The sequence below is a fragment of the Mauremys mutica genome, chromosome 12 (genome assembly GCF_020497125.1).
Source record: "Mauremys mutica isolate MM-2020 ecotype Southern chromosome 12, ASM2049712v1, whole genome shotgun sequence".
Taxonomy (NCBI): domain Eukaryota; kingdom Metazoa; phylum Chordata; order Testudines; family Geoemydidae; genus Mauremys; species Mauremys mutica.
Genome location: NC_059083.1, coordinates 10,916,967 through 10,941,315, shown reverse-complemented (window position 1 = coordinate 10,941,315; position 24,349 = coordinate 10,916,967). Strand labels below are relative to the sequence as shown.

The 24,349-nt window shown below is 53.8% G+C and overlaps 1 protein-coding gene across 1 annotated transcript in view; it reads left to right on the top strand.

Moving 5' to 3' along the window:
• Nucleotides 1-24,349, top strand: part of LOC123345647 (C-type lectin domain family 2 member D-like) — a 175,630-nt gene that overhangs the window by 65,401 nt on the left and 85,880 nt on the right. The window lies entirely within an intron of this gene.

The window sequence follows — 24,349 nt, the reverse complement described above, 5'->3', positions numbered from 1 at the left end:
AGGCGCTCCAATAATAGGCCATCTTTTCTTTTTCTCCACCGTCTCCAAGTCCAGGCAATAGTCCCCAGTCCTTGCCCTGGCCCCTTGTATCGGGGTGGACCGCTATGCCCGCATTCTCCACCATGTGTAGACGGGCTGGACTCACCCCTGCGGCACCTCCTGCTGGTGACTCCAGGAATTAGCTCGTTCCAGCCCTGAAGCGCCCTCTGCAGGCCGGTGATCCACCTGTCCTCTGGCCCCTGTGTCCCTTCCTGGACCCGGTGCCCTTTTACATGGGGGTGCTGCCCCCTGGCAGTAACCCCTTTCTCTCAGGGTTTCCCCTCCTCAGGGAACCCCCACCCTCTATCCCCACCTTGCCTCAGTGTATGGCTACTGCCAGTCATTGTCTAGCCCCACACCCTGGGGCAGACTGCAGTATCAGCCACTCATCACTGGCAAGGAGGGTTTGGACCTGCTGCCTTGGCCTATCCCTGGGCTGCCCTCTGCAACCCCCAGTACCTGTTAGCCCAATGCTAGGCCACAGCCTGGGGCTTTCCAGGCTGGAGCTCCCCAGCTCCTCAGCCTTTCCCCAGCCCTGCTCCACTCAGGTATCCAGTCTCTAACTCCCTGCAGCCAGGCCCTTCTCTCTCTGAAGACAGAGAGACTGTCCTGGCTTCTGGCTTCCCTGGCCTTCTTATAAGGCCCTGTTGTTCAGTTTGGGGTGTGGCCCCAGCTGCAGCCACTTCCCCAATCAGCCCAGCCTAAAGGCTGTTTTCTCCAGCCTCAGCCCCTTCCCAGGGCTGTTTTTAACCCCTTCAGGGAAGGAGCAGGGGTTCACCCTGCTACAGAGTTCATTCTTCATATTCAGGGCTGGCTCCAGGCACCAGCCAAGCAAGCTCGTGCTTGGGGCGGCATATTCTAGGGGGTGGCATTCCGCCCAAACCTAGGGCAGCACGGCAGGTTTTTTGGTGTTTATTTTGGTTCCCCGAACTAGCCGCCCTGTGGGGGGGGGGGGGGAAGGAGGGGAGCGCCCTGCAGCAAACTCAGCAGGGCAGCCCGCTTCCTTCCCTCCCCGCTGACCGGAGCAGCACGGAGCCCTCCTGGCAGGCAGTGCAGCAGTCGGGGGAGTGGGGCGAGTGCCCCACTGAAGCCCTGGCCACCCCTCTTCTCTCTTTCTCCCCCTCCCACTCCCTCCCACTAGACCGGGCACGCACTCTGCAGCACAAGGCATCCCCCTGCACCTTGGCTCCAGCCGCCCTGTAGGGTTTTTTTGTTTTGTTTTTTTCCCCTGCTTTGCTGCTCCAGCCGTGCCGTTTTTTGTTTTTTTTTTTGCTTGGGGCGGCAAAAAAGCCTGCATGGGCAGATCTACTTGGCGTTCGTTTGGCTGGGCGGGAAGAGGCTGGAGCTCTGTGGTGTTGCTTGCTGGAGGCTCAGAGCTTTGCCTTCTTCTGCAGCACTGGAACTGCACAGATTTCTTCAACACTACCACCACCACTATCCCCCCACTATCGCTATCCCCACCACTATCATCAATGCCAGTTGAAAGTCCGTGAGCCCTGCAATCAAACAGAGTGAGACGGGCATTAGGCCAGCAGCAGCTTCCATTACTATAGATTAAAAAAGAGAAACACCCACCCAATTTTCTCCATGTCCCAGACCATGCCAAGCCACCTCCATCCCTCCTGTTCTCTGTCCAGTTTTGTCTCTGGACTTTGCCTCTTTTCCTCAATTTGTTTCTTTTATGGGTCTTAGTTTTCTTTCTTGTTGTTATCCTCATCAGCAACTCTTTCTTGCTTTGTGGCATCTCAGCAAGAGCCTGAGTCTGTAGAGAGCCTGAAAGAGACGGTTACTCACCGTAGTAACTGTTGTTCTTCGAGATGTGTTGCTCCTATCCATTCCAGTCAGGTGTGCGCGCCGTGCGTGCACGGCTCTTTGGAACATTTTTACCCTAGCAACTCCAGCGGGCCGGCTGGCGCCCCCTGGAGTGGCGCCGCTATGGCACCTGTTATATACCCCAGCCGGCCTGTCCGCTCCTCAGTTCCTTCTTGCCGGCTACTCCGACAGTGGGAAAGGAGGGCGAGTCTGGAATGGATAGGAGCAACACATCTTGAAGAACAACAGTTACTACGGTGAGTAACCATCTCTTCTTCTTCTTCGAGTGATTGCTCCTATGCATTCCAGTCAGGTGATTCCCAAGCCTTACCTAGGCGGTGGGGTCGGAGTGAGATGTGGCAGAGTGTAAGACTGCTGAGCCGAAGGCTGCATCGTCTCTGGATTGCTGCACCAACGTGTAGTGGGAGGCGAAGGTGTGGACAGAAGACCAGGTGGCCGCTCTACAGATGTCCTGGATGGGGACATGGGCCAGGAAGGCGGCCGACGAGGCGTGCGCTCTCGTCGAGTGAGCAGTGAGGCGGCATGGTGGCACGCGAGCAAGCTCGAGGCATGTATTTGGACATGCTGTTACCCAGGAGGAAATCCGCTGGGAGGAGACCAGCTCGCCCTTCATGCGGTCGGCGACTGCTACAAACAGCTGGGTCGAACGCCGGAAGGGCTTCGTCCGCTCGATGTAAAAGGCAAGGGCCCTGCGGACGTCCAGGGTGTGAAGCTGTTGCTCCCGAGGGGAGGCATGTGGCTTCAGGAAGAAGACCAGGAGGAAGATCTCCTGGTTGAGGTGGAACGCCGACACCACCTTAGGGAGGAAGGCCGGGTGTGGTCGAAGCTGCACCTTGTCTCCGTGGAAGACGGTGTATGGTGGACCAACCGTTAGAGCACAGAGCTCAGAGACTCGCCTCGCTGATGTAATTGCGACGAGGAAGGCTGTCTTCCAGGAGAGGTAGAGCAGAGAGCACGTGGCTAGAGGCTCGAAGGGCTGACCCATAAGCTTGGCCAGAACGAGGTTCAAATCCCAGGTCGGGGCAGGATGCTGCACGGGCGGGTACAAGTGGTCCAGGCCTTTAAGGAAGCGGGAAACCATCTGGTTGGAGAAGACAGACCGACCTCCCGTAGATGGACAAAAGGCGGACACTGCTGCCAGGTGTACCCTCAAGGAGGCGACCGCCAGACCTTGCTTCTTAAGGTACCAGAGGTAGTCCGGGATGGTAGGGACAGGGACTACGAAGGGATTGAGGCCTCGTTGGTCACACCAGAGCGCGAATCGCTTCCATTTCGCAAGGTAGGTGGAGCGAGTGGAAGGCTTTCTACTCTCTAGCAGGACTTGCTGTACCGCCGCCGAACAGTCCCTCTCCGCGTGGGTCAACCACGCAGACACCAAGCTGTAAGATGGAGGGACCGCAGGTTCGGATGGTGGAGTCTGCCGAAGTCCTGCGTGATGAGGTCCGGCCATAACAGAAGGGGGATGGGATCCCGAACGGAGAGCTCGAGCAGCAGGGTGGACCAGTGCTGACTCGGCCAGGCCGGAGCTACGAGTATGACGTGGGCTCTGTCCCTCCGAAGCTTCTGTAGCACTCGGTGCACAAGCGGGAACGGAGGGAAGGCGTAGAGGAGGTGATCCTTCCAGGAGTAAAGGAAGGCGTCCAACAGGGAGCCTGGCGAGTGACCCCGGAACGAGCAAAACAGGTGGCACTTCCTGTTCTCCTTGGAGGCAAATAGATCTATTTGGGGAAACCCCCACCTCCGGAAGATTGTATGCACGACATCTGGGCGGAGGGACCACTCGTGGGAGAGGAACGACCTGCTGAGATGGTCGGCCAGCGTGTTCTGCACTCCCGGAAGAAAGGACGCTTCCAGGTGAATTGAGTGGGTCACGCAGAAGTCCCACAGGAGCAGCGCTTCCTTGCAGAGGAGGGAGGAGCGGGCTCCGCCCTGCTTGTTCACGTAGAACATCGCTGTCGTGTTGTCCGTGAACACTGTCACGCAGCGGCCTTGCAGGCGGGTGCGGAAGGTGTGACACGCCAAACGGATCGCTCGCGGATGTTGATGTGCAGAGCGAGCTCTTGGGGTGACCAAAGACCTTGGGTGTGAAGGTCGCCCAGGTGAGCCCCCCAGCCGAGCGCTGAGGCATCCGTGGTCAGAGTGGCGGATGGGCGAGGAGGGTGAAACGGGACTCCCGCACACACGACGTCTGGGTCTAGCCACCAGCTGAGGGACTCGAGGGTTGGCTTGGTGACCGTGACCACCATGTCGACAGGGTCTCGATGCGGGCGGTACACCGACGCTAGCCAGGACTGGAACGGGCGAAGGTGGAGCCGCGCGTACGCGGTGACATATGTACAGGATGCCATGTGGCCCAGGAGGCGGAGGCAGGATCGCATCGTCGTGGTAGGAAAGGTTACAAGGTCTCGAATGACGGAGACCAGTGTCTGGTGCTGAGATCGCGGTAGGCAGGCCCTGGCCAACTTGGAGTCGAGAACCGCTCCAATGAACTCCACCCGCTGCAACGGAATTAAGGAGGACTTCTCGGCATTGATGAGAAGACCGAGCCGTTGAAATAGAGACAGGATTTCTGACATCTGGTCCATTACCAGCCGCCGAGACGTTCCGCGAACCAGCCAGTCATCGAGATACGGGTAGATGTGTATATGACGACGGCGGAGGGCTGCGGCAACCACTGCCATGCACTTGGTAAACACCCTCGGTGCGGTGGATAGGCCGAATTGTAACACTGCGAACTGGTAGTGTGCGTTGTTGACCACGAAACGTAGGTAGTGTCGATGGGGAGGGTAGATCGCGACATGGAAGTACGCGTCCTTCATGTCGAGGGCGGCAAACCAGTCTCCCGGATCCAGAGAGGGAATGATGGTCCCCAGGGTGACCATGCGAAACTTGGGCTTGAGCAGATACTTGTTCAGCTCTCGAAGGTCTAGGATAGGACGTAGCCCTCCTTTCGCTTTGGGGATGAGGAAATATTGGGAATAGAATCCCCTGCCCTGCCTGTCTTGAGGCACTGCCTCTATGGCACCCACGCTCAGAGTCTGGACCTCTTGTAAGAGGAGTTGCTCGTGAGAGGGGTCCCTGAAGAGGGACAGGGAGGGTGGAACAAACTGAAGGCGGTATCCCGACTGGACTGTCGGAAGCACCCAGTTGTCTGTTGTTATTTGGGACCACGCCGAAAAGAAATGGGAAAGGCGGTTGTAAAACAAAAGGGTAGGATCCGGTAGGAAGAGTGATGGGCCGTCCTCGGGCGTCCCATCAAAAGGCCTGTTTGGACCCTGAAGGGGCCTGGGCCTGGTTGCGTCTGTTGCCGGATGGTCGACGACGATTTTGGCCAGGCCGCCTGCTGTTGTAGGAACGGTACTGTGGCTGAGTGAAAGGCCGGGAGGGTTGCTGCCTGAAGGACCTGCGCTGTGTTGCCGGTGTATGCATCCCGAGAGTGCGGATGGCTATGCGACCGTCCTTCAGGGTCTGGATCCGGGAATCAGTTTTTTCCGAGAACAGACCCTGAGTATCAAAAGGCAGGTCCTGCAGCGTGTACTGCACCTCTGGTGGTAGGGTGGAGGACTGCAGCCAGGAGATGCGCCTCATAGTCACTCCTGAGGCCAGGGTCCTTGCTCCCGAGTCCGCGGAGTCAAGAGCGGCCTGGATGGAGGACCTGGAAGATTTTTTCCCCTCGTCCAACAGCGCCGAGAACTCCTGGCGGGAGGCTGTTGGGAGCAGCTCTGTAAACTTTGCCAGGGACACCATGATGTCATAGGCGTACCTGGCGAGGAGAGCCATTTGATTGGCGATCCGAAGTTGCAGACCGCCAGCAGAGTAGACCTTGCGGCTCAATAGATCCATCCGCCTCGCCTCCTTAGACTTCGGCGCTGGGGCGGGCTGACCATGCCTCTCCCTGTCGTTGACCGACTGTACGACCAACGAGTCTGGGGCCGGGTGAGTATACAAATACTCATATCCCGTGGGGGGGACGGAGTACTTTCGCTCGACCCCGCGGGCAGTAGGAGGGATGGACGCCGGTGACTGCCAGATTGTCGTGGCGTTCTTTTGGATCGTACGGATGAACGGTAAAGCCACCCGTACTGGAGCCTCCGCTCCAATGACATCATCACTGGGTCCTCGTCCTCCTGGACCTCCGCCATGGGGAGATCGATGGCCTTTGCCATACGGCGAAGCAGGTCTTGGTGGGCCCTCAAGTCTATTGGTGGAGGATCTGTGGCAGATGCTCCGGCCACCACCTCGTCAGGTGACGACAACGAGGATAAGCCCTGGACTACAGCCTCCGTAGATGGATCTTCTAACGGTTGGTCGGCTGGCTCGGGCTGAGGATGCCTCTGGGGGTCAGGAGGTATCGAAACCGAACCCGGTGGCGAAGGGGGCGGTCTACTGACGGTGGTCTCTGGTACCCTGCGCTCGGAGGCAGGGGCCCTTGGAGGGAAAGGCACCCCCTGAGTCTCGGATTGGGCCCAGGGGACCCAGAAGCCCCACTGCTGTGCACCCTGAGGTTGACCATGCGGAGCAGGCGGAAGGTGCCCGTTGCTGCCTGCCCCGGAAGCGACCGACGCGGGGCGAGATGGCCATGGGGGTGCAGAGGAGCTGATAGACTGCGCCGTCAAAAGTGGCAGCCTGTCCCCGGACGGTGCCGAGGATCGGTGCCGGTCATCACGGTACCGGGATGGTGACCGAGACCAACGTCCGCCGTGGTGCCGGGAGCTCGACCGGTGCCGGGAGCTTGACCAGGATCTGGACCGGCGGTGCCGGGAGCGGCTGCGAGAGTCACGGTGCCGGGAACGGTACCGGGAAGCGGACCTCCGTCAGTGCTGACGCGAAGGCGATCGGGACCTGGAGCGATGCCGGGAGTGCGACCGGTAGCGCGATGTTGAACGGTACCGGGACTGCGACCGGCGTCGAGACGGCGACCGGTACCGCGATGGTGAGCGGTGCCGGGATCTTGAGCGGCAGGACGGTGACCTTCGGCGGGACCGGGAACGAGACCGGGACCGGGAGCGCCGTCTGTGCCGTCCGTCCGGAGAAGGGGGCCGAATCATCATCGCCGGCTTTCCCGCCGATACAACAGCCCGCACCGGCGGTGCCGGGGGCTCGGTGCCTCTGTGACCTCTATGAGCTCCCACGCCGTTGAGAAAGTCTCAGGCGTGGATGGCAGCTGCAGCTCAACCGCAGTCGGCGCCGGGGAGCATGGCGGTGCCGGACTCGACAGCCCTTGCGCCACCGGAGGCAACGGCACGGTGCACGTCCTGTGCACGGCCACAGCCGGTACCGTAGGTGGTGGTATTGGCTGGGCTTCTTGACCCTGAGCGTGGGTCTTTGCAGCTGTCTTCGCCGGCTTACGCTTCCTGGATGGCGAGAGGGAGCAGTGCCGGGTCGCCGGTGCCGCTGGCTGAGGTCGAGGAGCCTCGGTGCCGCCGATGCGCTACACGCCGATGAAGCCCTCGGTGCCGGGGGCTGGAGCGATGCCTCCATCAGGAGCTGCTTCAGGCAAACGTCCCGCTCCTTACGCATCCAGGGCTTAAATGCCGAACAGATAAGGCACTTATCTGTCCTGTGACTCTCCCCGAGGCAACGGAGACAGGAGTCGTGCGGATCCCCGACCGGCATATGCCGCTGGCAAGATGCGCAGGGCTTAAAACCCGGTGCCTTGGGCATGAGCCCGCACCGGTAGAGGAAAAGGGGGGGAAAACCCCCCTTATCCTTATCCTAAAACTATCTACACTAAGTAATGAAACAACTATGTACAGAAAAAGTAGCGAGAGCTAGAGTTGTGGAGGACAGAGAGCACTCCACAGTTCCAACTGGCCGTCACGGGCAGTAAGAAGGAACTGAGGAGCGGACGGGCCGGCTGGGGTATATAACAGGCGCCATAGCGGCGCCACTCCAGGGGGCGCCAGCCGGTCCGCCGGAGTTGCTAGGGTAAAAATGTTCCAAAGAGCCGTGCATGCACGGCACGCACACCTGACTGGAATGCATAGGAGCAATCACTCGAAGAAGAACAATTACTGTCTGTGTTGAGGTGGGGACAGATGGACAGAATGTACCCGTGTCCACACCCTACACACTATTGTAATAATCTTTATACAAAGTATGCCTTGGCAGGTATCATTTGAAAACTCATAATTTGCCTGTTGTCATTTTCCTGGTAAAATGTGTGGCAACATTGTGATGTGAAGTTTTAAGATTCCCCCACCACCTGCTGGTGTTAACACATGTTCCAAACTGAGATGGGCAAACCGGTCTGGCTTAAGCAAAAGAATGTGTGTTCTGCTTAATTTTCATTTACACAGTAAACAGAGTCATCAAGGAGGAAGGGACAAAAAGCAGCAAGGAACATCCTCCCTAGACTTTTTGTCCCTGGTACCCAGCTGGAAATGTTTTTCAAGAGGGGGACTGAAAATATAAAAAGGAGGGACAATCTCTCTCTCTCTGCTCAGCACATTCATGGCACCTGAAACAATAAAGGAAGCATTCCTTGGATTCTGGGAGAAGGGGTCCTGACCCAAGACGTTTGGTCAGTCAGACGGCTGACGGCCCGTGATGAGAAAACTTGGCTTTGAGTTTAACACAATTTGTTAAGTTAGGCACCAGTTGTTTTTTTATCCTTTTTTTCCTTGTAACCATTTCTTACTTTCATACCTCATGATTTGTACTTGCTTAAAAATCTCTTTGTAGTTAGTTAAACTTGTTTTATCTAATCCAGTGTGGTGAAATTGAAGGGTCTGGGAAACTCCATTGGGGGAGGCAAGTTGTATGTGTATTATTTCTACTAAGGATATAATGGACTTTATATAAACTTGTATTGTCCAGAAGAGGGCTGGGAAGTACAGGACATACATTTCTGGAGGGGAAAAAAAAAAATCTAGGACTGGGGGGGTGTTTGCATCACCACACAGCATCCCCAAGGCTGATGAAAGCGAGTGTAACCCAAGTGTGGCTGGCAGGCTGCAGTTACACACACATACACCCACACACACACCCTGTGTGGCTTGCCTGCTGGTGGCTGTTTGTGAGCAGGGCAGCTGGGAGCTCCTTCAGTAAGGCATCATAAGGCACCCAAGGTTGCAGGGCAACTGCTCATTAGTCTAGATTGTATCTGGGTGTGTCACAGGGAGGAATCTGCCCCATGCTTCTCACTGGAGTATTAACTCCCAGCCCCACGGCTCCAGTGGCCCCCAATGAGTGGGTGTCTCTCTGTGTGCAGAGGAAATGAAGAGCACAGTGGGGCCAGCCCCACCACTTGAGCAGAGACACCCCAGCTGCTGGGGCAGGCACTGGAAAGCCCCGTTGCTGCTACCCCTGCTTGAAAATCCCTGAGAGAGCTCCCTGCCTTTAGCCCAGAATGGGGGTGATGCCCCCTGCCGAACCAACCCACCTGGCTCTCTCCTGCAGACACCAAACGTTATCCCCAGCCTCCTGCTCAGGTCACTGGCCCAGCCAGCCTGGACACCCCCAGGCTTCCATACCCAGAGCGACTGGAATTCCCCAGACTCACAGTGAGCAGAGATCCCCTCACCTGTCGGCACAGAGGCTGTCCCCTCAGGGCAGGTAGTCCCAGATATAGGAGAATCAGGTGGTCCCTGAGTGGAAGATGGCTGGCGATCTGGAACGAGACATGGAGAGGGGATTCCTTGGGTGCCATCCCGAGAGATGGGAATGTAGCAGAGTGTTCCTGAGTGTCATGGTAACAAATCTTGGCGAACAGGGGTTTGCCTTGGTGTGAAATCTGCATGCCTCCAGTCTCCCTATAACCACACCTCAAATTGCTCCATGTAGGGCTCCTGGGGGAATTCTGTGCCACTGCTGAATTTGTGCAGAAATTAATGTTCTGCGCAGAATTTTCTCTTCTCCCTACAGAAATGGGCTGCTGGCCACAACTAGGGGGCGCTGGACCCAGCAAAGCCCAGCTCACAAATAGATGACACTGTTGGGAGAAGGCGGAGGGAGCTGGAGGGTTCCCAGCATGCCCTGAAGGAAGAAGGCAGCATGCAGGAAACTCCATAGAAGCCCAGACCCATCACCAGGCTGTCTCTTCCTCTGGATCCCTGGGTTCTGGGGGTGCAAGTGTCTGGGCTGGGGGTCCCACAGCTGGGCTATGGGTGGGGGGGTAGGAGTGTGCATATGAGTGTCTGGAATGGGAGGTGCCCTGTGCGGGGGTAGAAGGTGTGGGTGTCTGTGGGGGGGTGTCCCATAGCTGGACTCTGGGCAGTAGGAGGGTTGGTGTCTCTGCTAGGGGTACCCCGCGCTGTGTTCTGTGGAGAAGGGACAGAGAAACAGGAACTGGGTTGTTGTAAGGTTTTTTTAACACCCTATTCTTGGGGGAATTTTTGTGTGTGTATGTATTGATACAGACATACTTGCTGACAGATCTTTTGAAATAAGTTACCAAAATAACTGAAACTGACATGAATCTATTGTTTTGACAAATAAAATTTGCACAATTTTAAAATTTCCTCCAGGAGTAAAAGACAGAATCCACTTCCCTATCCGGTTCCTGTAGGCAGATGTTGCCCAATCACTTAGTTTTGTGAGATCTTTTTGAAGTTCCTCACAATCTGCTTTGGTCTTAACTATCTTGAGTAGTTTAGTATCATCTGCAAACTTGGTGAGATGTCAACCTGGGCGATATCTGAAACCAGGCTTTTGTTTTTTAGGCTACAAATCTTGTTCCCCAGAATCCCACCTTTCACTGGAAAAAATGTTACTAGTATTCAAGGTGGTGGGGGGGGGGGGGTGTTTGAAAAATGTCCTGACTGTAACACACATCCGCTTGAGTCTGCAAAGAGCCTGAGCCAATCACTCTGAGAGGTGGGAGCTGCCCCATGCATCTCAATGGGGCATTAACTCTGAAGTCTGGTGACAATTATTTAAGTATTAGCATTAACTATTTCACTGCTGATCAAAGCACAAAAGAAAGGAGCGGGAGGATCACAGAGCTGCAGAGTGAGAACAGTTTCATCTTGGTGCTTGGGAAATACCAACCTTTTCCCCCCTCTCCTCCCACTGCCCCCAGTCCGACCTGTAGAGCTAAACAACTAGAGGGACCTGAACTCAACAAGCTCAGCAGAGCCCATGAGTGTATCTAACCCAGAGGTGGGCAAACTACGGCTTGTGGGACCGTCTGCCCAGCCCTTGAGCGCCCGGCCTGGGAGGCTACCCCCGGCCCCTCCCCTGCTGAGCCCCCTCCCCCGCAGCCTCAGCTCACTGGGCCGCCAGCACTCTGGGCAGTGGGGCTGCAAGAGCTGCCGGCCTGCCCCAGTGCTTTAGACTGCGCGGCGCTGTGGCTGGCTCCGACTGGGTGGCTGCCAGTCCTGGTGCTCTGAGCGGCATGGTAAGGGGGCAGGGAGCAGGGGGGCTGGATAAGGGGAGCAGTTGGATGGGGTGGAGGTTCTGGGTGGGCAGTCAGGGGATGGGAAATGGGGGGGTTGGATAGGCGTGGGAGTCCTGAGGACCCTGTCTGGGAGTGGTGGTGTGTACAGGGGTTGGGGCAGTCAGGGAGCAGGGGGGTGTTGGATGGGGAGGTCCTGGGAGGGGGCAGTCAGGGGACAAAGAGCAGGGGGGATTGGATGGGTGGAGGGTTCTGAGGGGAGCAGTCAGGAGGTGGGAAGTGAGAGGCGGTGGATCAGGGGCAGAGGCCAGGCTGTTTGGGGAGGCAGAGCCTTCCCTACCCAGCCCTCCATGTAGTTTTGGAACCCCGATGTGGCCCTCAGCCCAAAAAGTTTGCCCATCCCTGATCTAACCCCATGGAGAGGGGGCCAGACCCAGAGAGCCCAGAGAAGCCAACATGAGCCTATCTGGAACATCTACACAGCCCACCCTGAGCGGCATTTCATTCTGTTGGCTCTAGTGGGTGGGCCCTGCCCCTTGCTGGTAGGGACACATGGTTCCCTCAGATATCAAATCCATCCTTTGGGAGTCTCCCCAATTGTGAGGGCAGCTAGCGTAGCTGGGAAATCCTCCAGGACACTGCAGGACATTTTGCCCTAGGTCTGGGGAGACCATGACCCTGGGCCCTGTTAGAGGCAGAAGCACCTTCGAGTGATTGTGCATGCGACCTACCCAGCACCACCAGGTGCACAATGTTCGTGGCGATTCTGTTTCCATTCAGGTGAGGTGTAATGCTGTAAATCCCTGCGTCGGCTTTGTTCACGTTGTGCAGAGTTAAGCCATGTAGGTATATGCTGCATCTGTTTCTGAATTCAGGGCATAAAGGTCCTTTTTCCAAGCAAACCAGGCATTTCATCCAGGCGTGGTTCGAGTCTGCTCTTCTACTCAGTTGAACACACCGCTCAGCGGTGTTAAAGGAGACATTTACAGACATTCCTTTACCTACAGTCTCAGTTCTTTCAGGGGAATCTTCAGGAATTAGAGGGGAAAATAAAAATCAAGATTAGCATGAAATTGAAGGAAGTATTTGAAGCAAGATGTGTGAACAGCAGGGAGTAGTGAACGAGCATCTCCAGTGCTGGGGACTGCCAGGACCCCACTAGATAACCATAGAGCATTGCACCCTGTACCTCCCCCTGTAGCTGTTCTGTGGCATCAGGGCTATTTATTCCATTTCCAGGGCTCTCCAGCCAAGCTCTCAGAACCTGCAGGAATTCTCACTCCTGAGCATTTCTATCCAAGGGCTCCCTGCAGGTTCCCCACCCCTCTGGCAAAGAGACCAGTGGTGTTCACGGCCTCATTTTCCCCCACTCCAGCAGCTCCACTTGCAAATTACGTTGCCTCTGAGTCTGAAGCGCTTTGGGATAATTCTAGGATGGCAGCATCTCTTCTTATTAGAACAACTAGAGGTTCCAGCTGAGATCAGGGCCCCATTGTGCTGGGCGCTGCACAGACACACAGGGAGAGACAGTCCCTGCCCCAGCTGAGATCAGGGCCCCATTGTGCTGGGTGCTGCACAGACACACAGCGAGAGACGTAAAGGACTTGAGGTCTAAATGGGTGGCTGATACAATAGAACCTCAGAGTTATGAACCCCTCAGGAAGGGAGGTTATTCATAACTATGAAATGCTCGTAACTCTGAACGAAACATGCTGGTTGGTCTTTCAAAAATTTGCAACTGAACATTGATTTAACACAGCTTTGAAACTTTACTATGCAGAAAAAAAATGTAAACTACTAAAAAAATAAAGGGAAAGCAGGATTTAATACAGCACTGTCCTATATTTGGTTTTATGGGTTTTTTGGTCTCTGCTGCTGCCTGATTGTGCACTTCCAGTTCCAAACAAGGTGTGCGGTTGACTGGTCAGGTTGTAACTCTTGTGTTCGTAACTCTGGGCAGGTCTACACTATGGGCTGATTTATCACATCTAGTATAGATGCAATAAATCAACTGCTGATCGCTCTCCCGTCGACTCCGGTACTCCACCGAAATGAGAAGCGCAAGGGGACAATTTAAAATAATGAGAATAATGACACCACTGCAAACACACCACTGTAAGTAGATCTAAGTATGTCAACTTCAGGAAGTTGCATAACTTAGATCAATCTTCCATATGAGATTCTACCGTACTTGTGTAACGGCACCACCCGGTGAACCCTGGCACAACACCAAGAAGGCATTTTTGGAGTCTGGGGAATTCACATGTTCACTTCATACCTGAAAGAGACCAATATATGAATCCAAGCATGAGCAAAGGTATCCAGGATCTGGGATTCATTATAGCAGCTGATGCCTCCTTTGTCCAGTGATCTAAGAACAGAACAAAGACCCTGATGCACTGACCTCTCTTTTCACCCACCGTGTCATTAACAGCACAGTTAGCAGCTGCCAGAGGCCTTATCCAAGGAGGCTTGCAACCTTTATCTGCCCAGGTGCCATATGGGCCAGGAGTACCTTCCATTCTCCCCATAAGGTGACAGTGCAATGTTCTCCAAAGCAGACCTCACCGCTTACCCAGCACTTGTCACGGCCTGACTAGATGCCTGCAATGTGCTCTGTATGGGGATAATGAGTGCCGACTTCAGCTCATGCAGAATGTGAGGTGAGGAAGGAAGTGTAAGCTAGCCCTGCTCCTTCCATGTCTGCTTAGACTCACCCTTGAATCTGGCCCACAAATCCTTACAGGAAACTCCGAGCTGCCAACTCTCATGATTTGGTCAGAAATGGCACAATTTTAGGGCTGTTGGTGTTTTTAAATGGTTCTCCTCTGATTTTCTTAATCAAATTTGCAGAAATTTGCCATGATTCAAAATGGCAGTTATTTCCCAACACTGATGGAAAGCCACAAGCCGACCTTTTTCAGGATGGCTGCCATTCCCTGCAGCATGAGACTCTCAGCTTTCATAGTGTTAAAAAAGGTTTCTAGCCCAAAGCTGGAAAACATGAAATCTCAAACACCAGAAAGCACATTTTAAAATTGACCCAAAAGTTGAGATTGTTTTTCCCAGACCTGATTTGTTATTTTTGCACACTTAGGGTAGGCAAAGCATAATGTTGACAATGAAGTGTCATCACTGGGTTTTATAGACTTTATACTCCAAGCTGGTAAATGGGGGATGGGAAGGGGAAAGGAAGTCTCTTCTCCCCCCCACCCCCATTTGAATCTGACTCAAGCAAACATCACTGCATCGGTTACATTCCGGTCATGTTCAGAGGGTTTTCTCAGCAGAGAGAAGGACTGAAACTTGTGTGTTTAAAATTGAAAGTGGAGATTCTGTGCAAGCGGAGTATGTTCTGCCTGCCACACAAATATATCAGGCAGCCTGGATCCAGCACAAAGGCTGGTGTTTGACCACCTCTGCACTACAGAATCCGTCACATTATCCACCATGTGTGCAGCATTTTGAACCAAGGTGGATAAAAATTGATGATTTTTTTAAATGGATTTTCTCATTTACATTAAATATTTTTTTAAAAAATAAAGCCATTTACAATTTAATTTGAAATTGATAGCCTATGTTGAGGCCTACACTAATAATCTATTAAAATAATTAAATTTTAAAATATTAGGTGGTACATGTTTGCTGGTGGAGTTTTAAATAAACTGAACTGGTGGAAGACACTGGCTAAACAGCTGGAATCAGAGTCTGCTGAAGTGATAAACCAGCTTTTGACAGCGGTAATCTCTTCTGCTGGTGCAGAGAGAATATTTTCTTCATTTGTTTATTCAAAGACAGAGCAGCACATTGCCCTGTTCTATTAGTCACCGTCCAATTTAGTCCTTGCGTGGACAAGGGGGATCAGGTGGACATAGTGTACTTCGATTTCCAGAAAGCTTTTGACAAGGTCCCTCACCAAAGGCTCTTACGTAAATTAAGCTGTCATGGGATAAAAGGGAAGGTCCTTTCATGGATTGAGAACTGGTTAAAGGACAGGGAACAAAGGGTAGGAATTAATGGTAAATTCTCAGAATGGAGAGGGGTAACTAGTGGTGTTCCCCAAGGGTCAGTCCTAGGATTAATCCTATTCAATTTATTCATAAATGATCTGGAGAAAGGGGTAAACTGCCACCTCACCAAGTTTGCAGATGATACTAAACTACTCAAGATAGTTAAGACCAAAGCAGATTGTGAGGAACTTCAAAAAGATCTCACAAAACTAAGTGATTGGGCAACAAAATGGCAAATGAAATTTAATGTGGATAAATGTAAAGTAATGCACATTGGAAGAAATAACCCCAACTATACATACAACATGATGGGGGCTAATTTAGCTACAACGAGTCAGGAAAAAGATCTTAGCATCATCGTGGACAGTTCTCTAAAGATGTCCACGCAGTGTGCAGAGGCAGTCAAAAAAGTAAACAGGATGTTAGGAATCATTAAGAAGGGGATAGAGAATAAGACTGAGAATATATTATTGCCCTTATATAAATCCATGGTACACCCACATCTCGAATACTGTGTACAGATGTGGTCTCCTCACCTCAAAAAAGATATTCTGGCACTAGAAAAGGTTCAGAAGAGGGCAACTAAAATGATTAGGGGTTTGGGGAGGGTCCCATACGAGGAAAGATTAAAGAGGCTAGGACTCTTCAGCTTGGAAAAGAGGAGACTAAGGGGGGATATGATAGAGGTATATTAAAATCATGAGTGATGTTGAGAAAGTGGATAAGGAAAAGTTATTTACTTATTCCCATAATACGAGAACTAGGGGTCACCAAATGAAATTAATAGGCAGCAGGTTTAAAACAAATAAAAGGAAGTTCTTCCTCACGCAGCGCACAGTCAACTTGTGGAACTCCTTACCTGAGGAGGTTGTGAAGGCTAGGACTATAACAATGTTTAAAAGGGAACTGGATAAATTCATGGTGGCTAAGTCCATAAATGGCTATTAGCCAGGATGGGTAAGGAATGGTGTCCCTAGCCTCTGTTCGTCAGAGGATGGAGATGGATGGCAGGAGAGAGATCACTTGATCATTGCCTGTTAGGTTCACTCCCTCTGGGGCACCTGGCATTGGCCACTGTCGGTAGACAGATACTGGGCTAGATGGACCTTTGGTCTGACCCGGTACGGCCTTTCTTATGTTCTTTGTTCTGTGTGAACAGCCAGACTCCTCCATGCTGCTGGTTAGTATCGGTATAGCACTTTAAGTGCAGACGATGCTACATGAGATCTTTGCACTTGGAATGGCTATAGGAGAGCCAAGCAAGGTTCTGAGAACTACAACCCCTCACCTTAGGGTGAGAGCAAGAGGCACTAAGAATTGATCTATCCCCAGGTGGATCAGGAGCCAGCGTATCCTATGCTAAGCCTTTAGGGGGATAGGACGGAATCGCAGTCAAAACAGAAGAGGCATGTATGAATGGATGGCTGTCAAAAGCTTGATTCTTTTCAGGCCCCTTCTGTGCTGCTTGGTAAATAGGAATGCATTATACTCAGGAAGAGAGACTATCTTATGACTGACTGGTCATGTTAGTGGGCATTGCACTGAGAGGGAGTTCACGTTCAGTTGGTTGCATCTAAAAGGGCCTGCACAATTCTTGGATGTACGAGCAGGGGAATACAGAATTGGAGTAGGGAGACAATGTTGTCTCTGCGTATCACACTGAACCATTACAGAAATACGGTGTTCAGTTCGGATGTCAACAACACTTTAAGAGCGATGTTGGAAAAATAAAGAACTCGAGGCCTAGAAAACCTGCCTTACAGGAGCTCAGTCTATTTAGCTTATTGAACAAAAGGTTGTGTCAGGAGTAAGCCCCCACAACTGCATCTGCTCAGTATTCCCCATGTCCTAATGAGCCAGCTAGGGTGCCTGACGCTGCTCTCAGTGCACAGATCCACAGACTCTGCCTTCCTGTGCTAGGCCCTTCAAACCCTGCTCCAGCTCTGCTCCTCCACAGTCCACCTCAGATCCTGCCTTCGTTCCATCCTTTCTCCTGTCCCAGAGCAGCTCTGACAATCGAAGCCCCGACGTTGTGGAGGTCACGAAAAAAACCCCACAGAATCCATGCCTATGAGTCCATCATGGAGGTCAACTGTTACAGTGGCAATAGGGGCTGCCTGAAGAACAGCTGGAGCTCTGCAAGGCATCTGCAACCCTAGCTCCACTCACAGGGCCTATAGCTGGCCAGCACAGCCCTACTGGAGCCTTGTTCTTCCGCATTATTGCCTCTCCACATAGCTTTTATTGATGGTTAGTTGCTAGTGTAATGCAGCTAGTGTATTGCCTCAGCCACCACCATTCTGTTGCAATGTTCCACTAGGTGTCAGCATTACACAGCCTATCCCCCTCCATCAGAGACGGTGGATTTCAACCTGTGGCCTGTGGACGTGTCCACAGACTATGTCCAAGATTCCCAAAGGGGTCCGTGCCTCCATTTGAAATGTTTTAGGGGTCCGCAAATGGAAAAAAGGTGAAAACTGCCAATCTAAGGAATTCCAAGGACTTTGCAAATGGTAACGGATTATCAATTCTTTGCACTTATACAGAACCTATTAATCCATAGATGCTTTCCTGAGCTGGGTGAGCATGTTTCCATCCATCCGAGAGGATGAATTAAGCCAGAGCCAATAACCAACACCCTGCCATGCTCACAGAGCCAGTCAGTAGCAGCGCTAGGAACAGAACCCAGGCACCCTGACATATCTTCTATTTTAACCATTAGATAACTTTCCCCCAGGGCTGGATTTAAAATGTGTGCTCTGACCACTAGACATCACTCTCCATCTGGGGAAAACACCTCAGGGGTCCTGAGGCCCACCCTTCTTCTAGTCACAATGCGAAACAGTAACTCTCTACCCCACCACAACATACAAATCAGCAACCACTGTAGTAGATATCAAATTGTTCATATGCTCTCCACATCCTAATGGGCACTTCAACTCTTCACCTGATATAAGCGACGCCCAGTCGGAGCCTGCACCCCTCACCCCCTCCCACACCCCAACCCAGTGAAAGTGAGTGAGGATGGATAAGAGCAAGTGACGGAGGCAGGGGGGAATGGTATAAGCAAGGCGGGAAGGGGTGGGATGATGGTGGGGCCTTGGGGCAGGGCAAGGGTGTTTGGGTGTGATTACTAATTAGCCAGTGGGCAACCCTTGGCCCCTACCCTCTTGAACCCCTTCTCCCCAAAGCAGCCCCATACTTGCCCAAACCATACCCCCCCCCCACCTACCCTCTCCCCGTCTCTTCACAAAGCCTGGCTCTTGGCCCCGGGCCCCTTCTCCCCTCCACCACTGTCCCTCTCGCCACATTCCCACTGCCTCCTCCCGTCCCCGCAGTCAGCAGGGGATCAGACCTGGGGCTCGGCAAGGCCCAAGCTCGGTCCTGGGGGCTCCCCTGGCCCCTCTTCACCTGTCAGTGACAGCTTGACGGGCACATTCCTCCAGCCCCCTGATTGGCCATGTCCCCGGCTGCTGCGGGGCTTGGCGCTGCCTTCGCAGGGGCTGTCCCTGCCTCTGAGGCCAGGCAGGAAGTGGGGACGTGCCAATGGAGTGTTGGGCAGGGTGGCAGCTGGACAAGAAGCCTGGCTGTGCCCAGCATCGCCATAAGTGGGGCCAGTGCCAAGGAGGAGGTGCAGCCGCTGCTGCCTTCCCCTGCTCCCTACCGGGGGCCCTGGCAGCAAACACAGCAGAGCCCCATGTCCTCACTACCCCTTAGGGAAGGGATTGGGAACCTATGGGCCGGATGAAATTAAGCAATGGGCCAGATCCAGCCTGCAGGTCCCTCAACCCTGGTCTAAGGGATTTAGAAAGTTTCAAACCATGTTGCCAACTCTCACGATGTTGTAAAAGCCTTTTGGTAACAAAGCTACGTTTCCAGCCTTTGTGGATGCAGAGAAAAAATTAAAGATACAACCATGACCTGATTCCATCCTGAAGACTCAGAAACCAGAAAGGTCAAGAGGAAAACCAAACAAGATTATTTTAAAATATCAATTCTTTTTTTTAGTCCTGGCTCATTTATCAATAAAGCTGCGATTCCGTCATGGAGGTTGCAGAAGTCATGAATTCTGTGAATTCCCATGACCTGAAAGACTTCTGCAGTGGCTGGAGACCAGCTGTACGGGTGCCTTGCGGCCAGCCACACTGGCGGCTGCTGGAGCAGCCCTGGGGCCAGCTGTTGAGGTGATCCCCAGTGCCAGCTGCACCAGCCACTGCTCAGGTGTCCCTGGGCAGCTAGCTCAGGGGACCACCCAAGCGGCTGATGTGGCTGGCTCCAGGGAGCACTCAAGCAACAGTGGTCCTGGGGTGGCCAGAGCAGCGGCCCCAGAGGCTGTCTGGAGAGCAGTCCCCAGGGAACAGTGGTTGCCAGGGGCAGTCGACCCCCAGCACTGGAGCAGAGGCCCCCCCAGAAGCAGCAATTTAGTCTAAAGTCATGGACAGGTCCTGGGCCGTGAATTTTTATGTATACCTGTGGCTAAATCTTATTTATCAATGCTTCAGATTGGCAACACGTGACAGAGAGAGGCCAGAGTAACAACTCTCATCCTCTGTGGATTGGTGCAGTGGAGGACCTGTAACACACACCCTAGTAGGTTACAAATCCGCACAGGCTTTATGGGCTCAGTTTTGAGTTCAGTTCTCTGCCTCCCCTGTGCTTCACCAGATGGAATTAAGGTTTAATTAAGTGCCTAGGTCGGGTACCGCTCTGATCTGCCTGTTCCAAGGCCCAGGGGATGTGCCTGCAGCAGGCTGAGCAGACAAGATGGAGATTCCTTGTGAAAAATTATTTTATTGATTTAAATAGTCAGTTATGGGAAATTACAGGGGGTTAGGCAATTATTTAATGACACTAGACATTGAGATTCAAAACCTTAAAACTTTATAAACCCTTAAAACAAACACCACATGCCAAAATACGCACACTCCACAGCCTTAAATCAAGGGCCTTGTCTATACTACCAAGTTGTCGGTTTTTGGCAGTGGGACTTTTGTCCCAAAAAACACTGTTTTGGGGACAAAAAAAAAAAAAAAAGTCCACCACTATGAGAGACTGTAAACACCGCTGATTGTTTTGTTGATAGAACTGGCTTACGCCAGTATCCCGCAATGCCTGCCCTGATTGCTCTGCTCAGTGTTTTGAATGATCTCTGCTGCCTGGCAGGCATGCGCCCCTCCCTTTTCAAAGCTCCGGGAAATATCCGACAGCTGAGCGTGCTGCTCCAAAACGAAGAGCAAATCATTGGAATGCTCCTGTTGTGCCCTGCACTAGGAACACAGCAGAGGGGGACAGACTGCTGTGCTGCTTTGCCATTACTCAGCAGGAGAGCTCACGGAGCTACTTATGATGCTGCTCCCAGCAGCTGAGGGGGCTGTGGGAGAACTCCGGAGAGAATCCCAAGATATGCAGTGATCAGCTCTTCCTTCCCACAGTGCATTTTAATTTAATTTTAAATGAAGCTTCTGAAACCTTTTATAAACCTTATATACAACAATAGTTTAGTTATATTTTATAGACTTATAGAAAGAGACTTCTAAAAATGTTAAAATGTATTACTGTCACGCGAAAAAGACGGTTACTCACCGTAGTAACTGGTGTTCTTCGAGATGTGTTGCTCCTATCCATTCCATGTAGGTGTGCGCGCCGCGCGTGCACGGCTCTCCGGAACTTTTTTACCCCAGCAACTCCGGCGGGCCGGCTGGGCGCCCCCTGGAGTGGCGCCGCTATGGCGCTGAATATATACCCCAGCCGGCCCGCCCGCTCCTCAGTTCCTTCTTGCCGGCTACTCCAACAGAGGGGAAGGAGGGCTGGTCTGGAATGGATAGGAGGAACACATCTCGAAGAACACCAGTTACTACGGTGAGTAACCGTCTTTTCTTCTTCGAGTGATTGCTCCTATGCATTCCATGTAGGTGATTCCCAAGCCTTACCTAGGCGGTGGAGTCGGAGTGAGACGTGGCAGAGTGCAAGACTGCTGATCCGAAGGCTGCATCGTCTCGTGATTGCTGCACCAACGCGTAGTGGGAAGCGAAGGTGTGGACGGAGGACCAGGTGGCCGCTCTACAGATGTCCTGGATTGGGACATGGGCCAGGAAGGCAGCAGACGAGGCTTGTGCTCTTGTAGAGTGGGCCGTCAGGCGACTAGGTGGTACACGAGCAAGCTCATAGCATGTTCGAATACAAGCCGTCACCCAAGAGGAAATCCTTTGTGAGGAGACCGGCTCGCCCCTCATACGCCCCGCAATCGCGACGAAGAGCTGGGTCGAACGCCGGAAGGGCTTTGTGCGCTCTATATAAAAGGTGAGGGCCCTGCGGACGTCCAGGGTGTGAAGCTGCTGCTCCCGAGGCGAGGCGTGCGGCCTTGGGTAGAAGACCGGGAGGAAGATGTCCTGGTTAATATGGAAGGCCGATACGACCTTAGGGAGGAAGGCCGGATGCGGTCGAAGCTGAACCTTGTCTGCGTGGAAGACAGTATACGGGGGGCCAACCGTTAAGGCACTGAGTTCGGAAACTCGTCTCGCAGATGTTATAGCGACGAGGAAGGCCGTCTTCCACGATAGGTGAAGCAGGGAGCAAGTCGCTAGAGGCTCAAACGGCGGGCCCATAAGCCTGGCTAGAACCAGGTTCAGATCCCAGACCGGTGTAGGGCGCCGTACAGGCGGGTACAAACGGTCCAGGCCCTTGAGGAAGCGAGAGACCATGTGGGTGGAGAAGATGGAGCGGCCTTCAACCGGTGGACGAAACGCAGAGACGGCTGCTAGGTGCACCCTCAAGGAGGAGACCGCGAGGCCTTGCTCCTTAAGGGACCAGAGGTAGTCCAGTATAACCGGAATAGGGACGAGAAAGGGGTTTAGGCCTTTCTGGTTGCACCAGAGAGCGAAACGCTTCCATTTCGCGAGGTAGGTGGAGTGCGTTGAAGGCTTCCTGCTTTCAGTTAAGACACGCTGCACCGCCTGCGAACAGTCACGCTCCGCGTGGGTTAACCAATCAGGTACCAGGCTGTAAGATGCAGGGAGCGGAGGTCCGGGTGGCGAAGCCGGCCGAAGTCCTGCGTGATAAGGTCCGGCCACAAGGGAAGAGGAATGAGTTCTCGGACGGAGAGCTCGAGCAGCAGGGTGTACCAATGCTGCCTCGGCCAGGCCGGAGCGATCAGTATGAGTCGAGCCTTGTCCCTCCGCAGCTTGAGGAGCACCCGATGAACGAGGGGGAACGGAGGGAAGGCGTATAGGAGGTGATCCTTCCATGAGTAGAGGAACGCGTCCGACAGGGAGCCGCAGGAGCGTCCCTGGTAGGAGCAGAACCGGTTGCACTTCCTGTTGACCTCGGAGGCAAATAGGTCTAGCTGGGGAAATCCCCACCTCCGGAAGATCGTATGCACCACGTCTGGGCGCAGAGACCACTCGTGGGTAAGGAAGGACCTGCTGAGGCGGTCGGCTAGCGTGTTCTGTATGCCCGGAAGAAACGACGCTGCGAGGTGAATTGAGTGGGCTACACAAAAGTCCCACAGGCGTAGCGCTTCCGTGCAAAGCAGGGAGGAGCGGGCTCCGCCCTGCTTGTTGACGTAGAACATCGCCGTCGTGTTGTCCATCAGCACTGCGACACAGCGCCCACGGAGATGGGCCTGAAAAGCTTGGCACGCCAACCGTATCGCCCGGAGCTCCCGGACGTTGATGTGTAAGGAGAGCTCCGGAGGCGACCAGAGGCCTTGCGTGTGAAGGTCGCCAAGGTGTGCCCCCCATCCCATGTCCGAGGCATCCGTGGTCAAGGTGACGGAGGGACACTGCGGGCGGAATGGTACTCCTGCACAGACGACCTGAGGGGCTAGCCACCAACTGAGAGTATCGAGGGTAGGCCTCGGGACCGTGACGATCAAGTCCATGGGGTCGCGATGCGGGCGGTACACGGAGGCCAGCCAAGCCTGGAACGGACGAAGGTGTAACCTGGCGTAAGCGGTCACGAACGTGCATGATGCCATGTGGCCCAGGAGGCGAAGGCAGGACCGTGCCGTCGTCGTGGGAAAGGATTGGAGATCCCGGATGCAAGCTACCAGCGTCTGGTGCCGAGTGAGCGGTAGGCAGGCCCTGGCCAACTGAGAATCCAGGACTGCTCCGATGAACTCCACCCTTTGAGTTGGAGTTAAAATGGACTTCTCGAAGTTTACGAGAAGGCCCAGTTCTCGAAAAAGGGCCAAGATATTGGTCACTTGGTCCGCTACCAGCTGACGTGATGGGCCGCGAATCAACCAGTCGTCGAGGTACGGATATACGTGCACCCGACGACGACGGAGGGCCGCGGCAACAACCGCCATACATTTCGTGAAGACCCTCGGGGCGGTGGAAAGGCCGAAGGGAAGCACCGCAAACTCATAGTGTCTGTCGTTTACCATGAAGCGAAGGTACCGACGATGGGGAGGATATATCGCGACATGGAAATATGCGTCTCTCATGTCGAGGGCGGCAAACCAGTCTCCTGGATCCAAGGAGGGAATGATGGTCCCCAGGGTAACCATGCGGAACTTGAGTTTTAGCAGGTACCGGTTGAGCTTTCGGAGGTCTAGGATTGGACGGAGACCTCCTTTTGCTTTGGGGATGAGGAAATACCGGGAATAAAAACCCCTGCCCCGCCGGTCGGGCGGTACCTCCTCTATGGCACCCAAACTCAGCAGAGTCTCGACCTCTTGTAAGAGGACTTGCTCGTGAGAGGGGTCCCTGAAGAGGGACAGGGAGGGAGGGTGGGAAGGAGGGGGCGAAACAAACTGGAGGCGGTACCCGGATTGGACCGTATGCAGGACCCAGCTGTCCGATGTTATGCGGGACCAAGCCGGGAGGAAATGGGAAAGGCGGTTGGAAAACAACGGGGAAGGATCCATTGGAGAGACTGATGGGCCGTCCTCGGGCGTCCCATCAAAACGCCTGCTTTGGCCCTTGGGGGGCCTTAGCGGGCGCCTGGGACTGGTTGCGCCTGCTGCCTGATGGTCGGCGGCGAGTCAGGTTGTTCCGGCGGCTGTTATATGGCCGGGACCTGGCCTGAGTAAACGGCCGGGAAGGCTGTCTGCGAAACGACTGCCTCTGGGTCGCCGGCGTGTGCATTCCCAGGGTTCGAATAGCCACGCGACCGTCCTTAAGGGTCT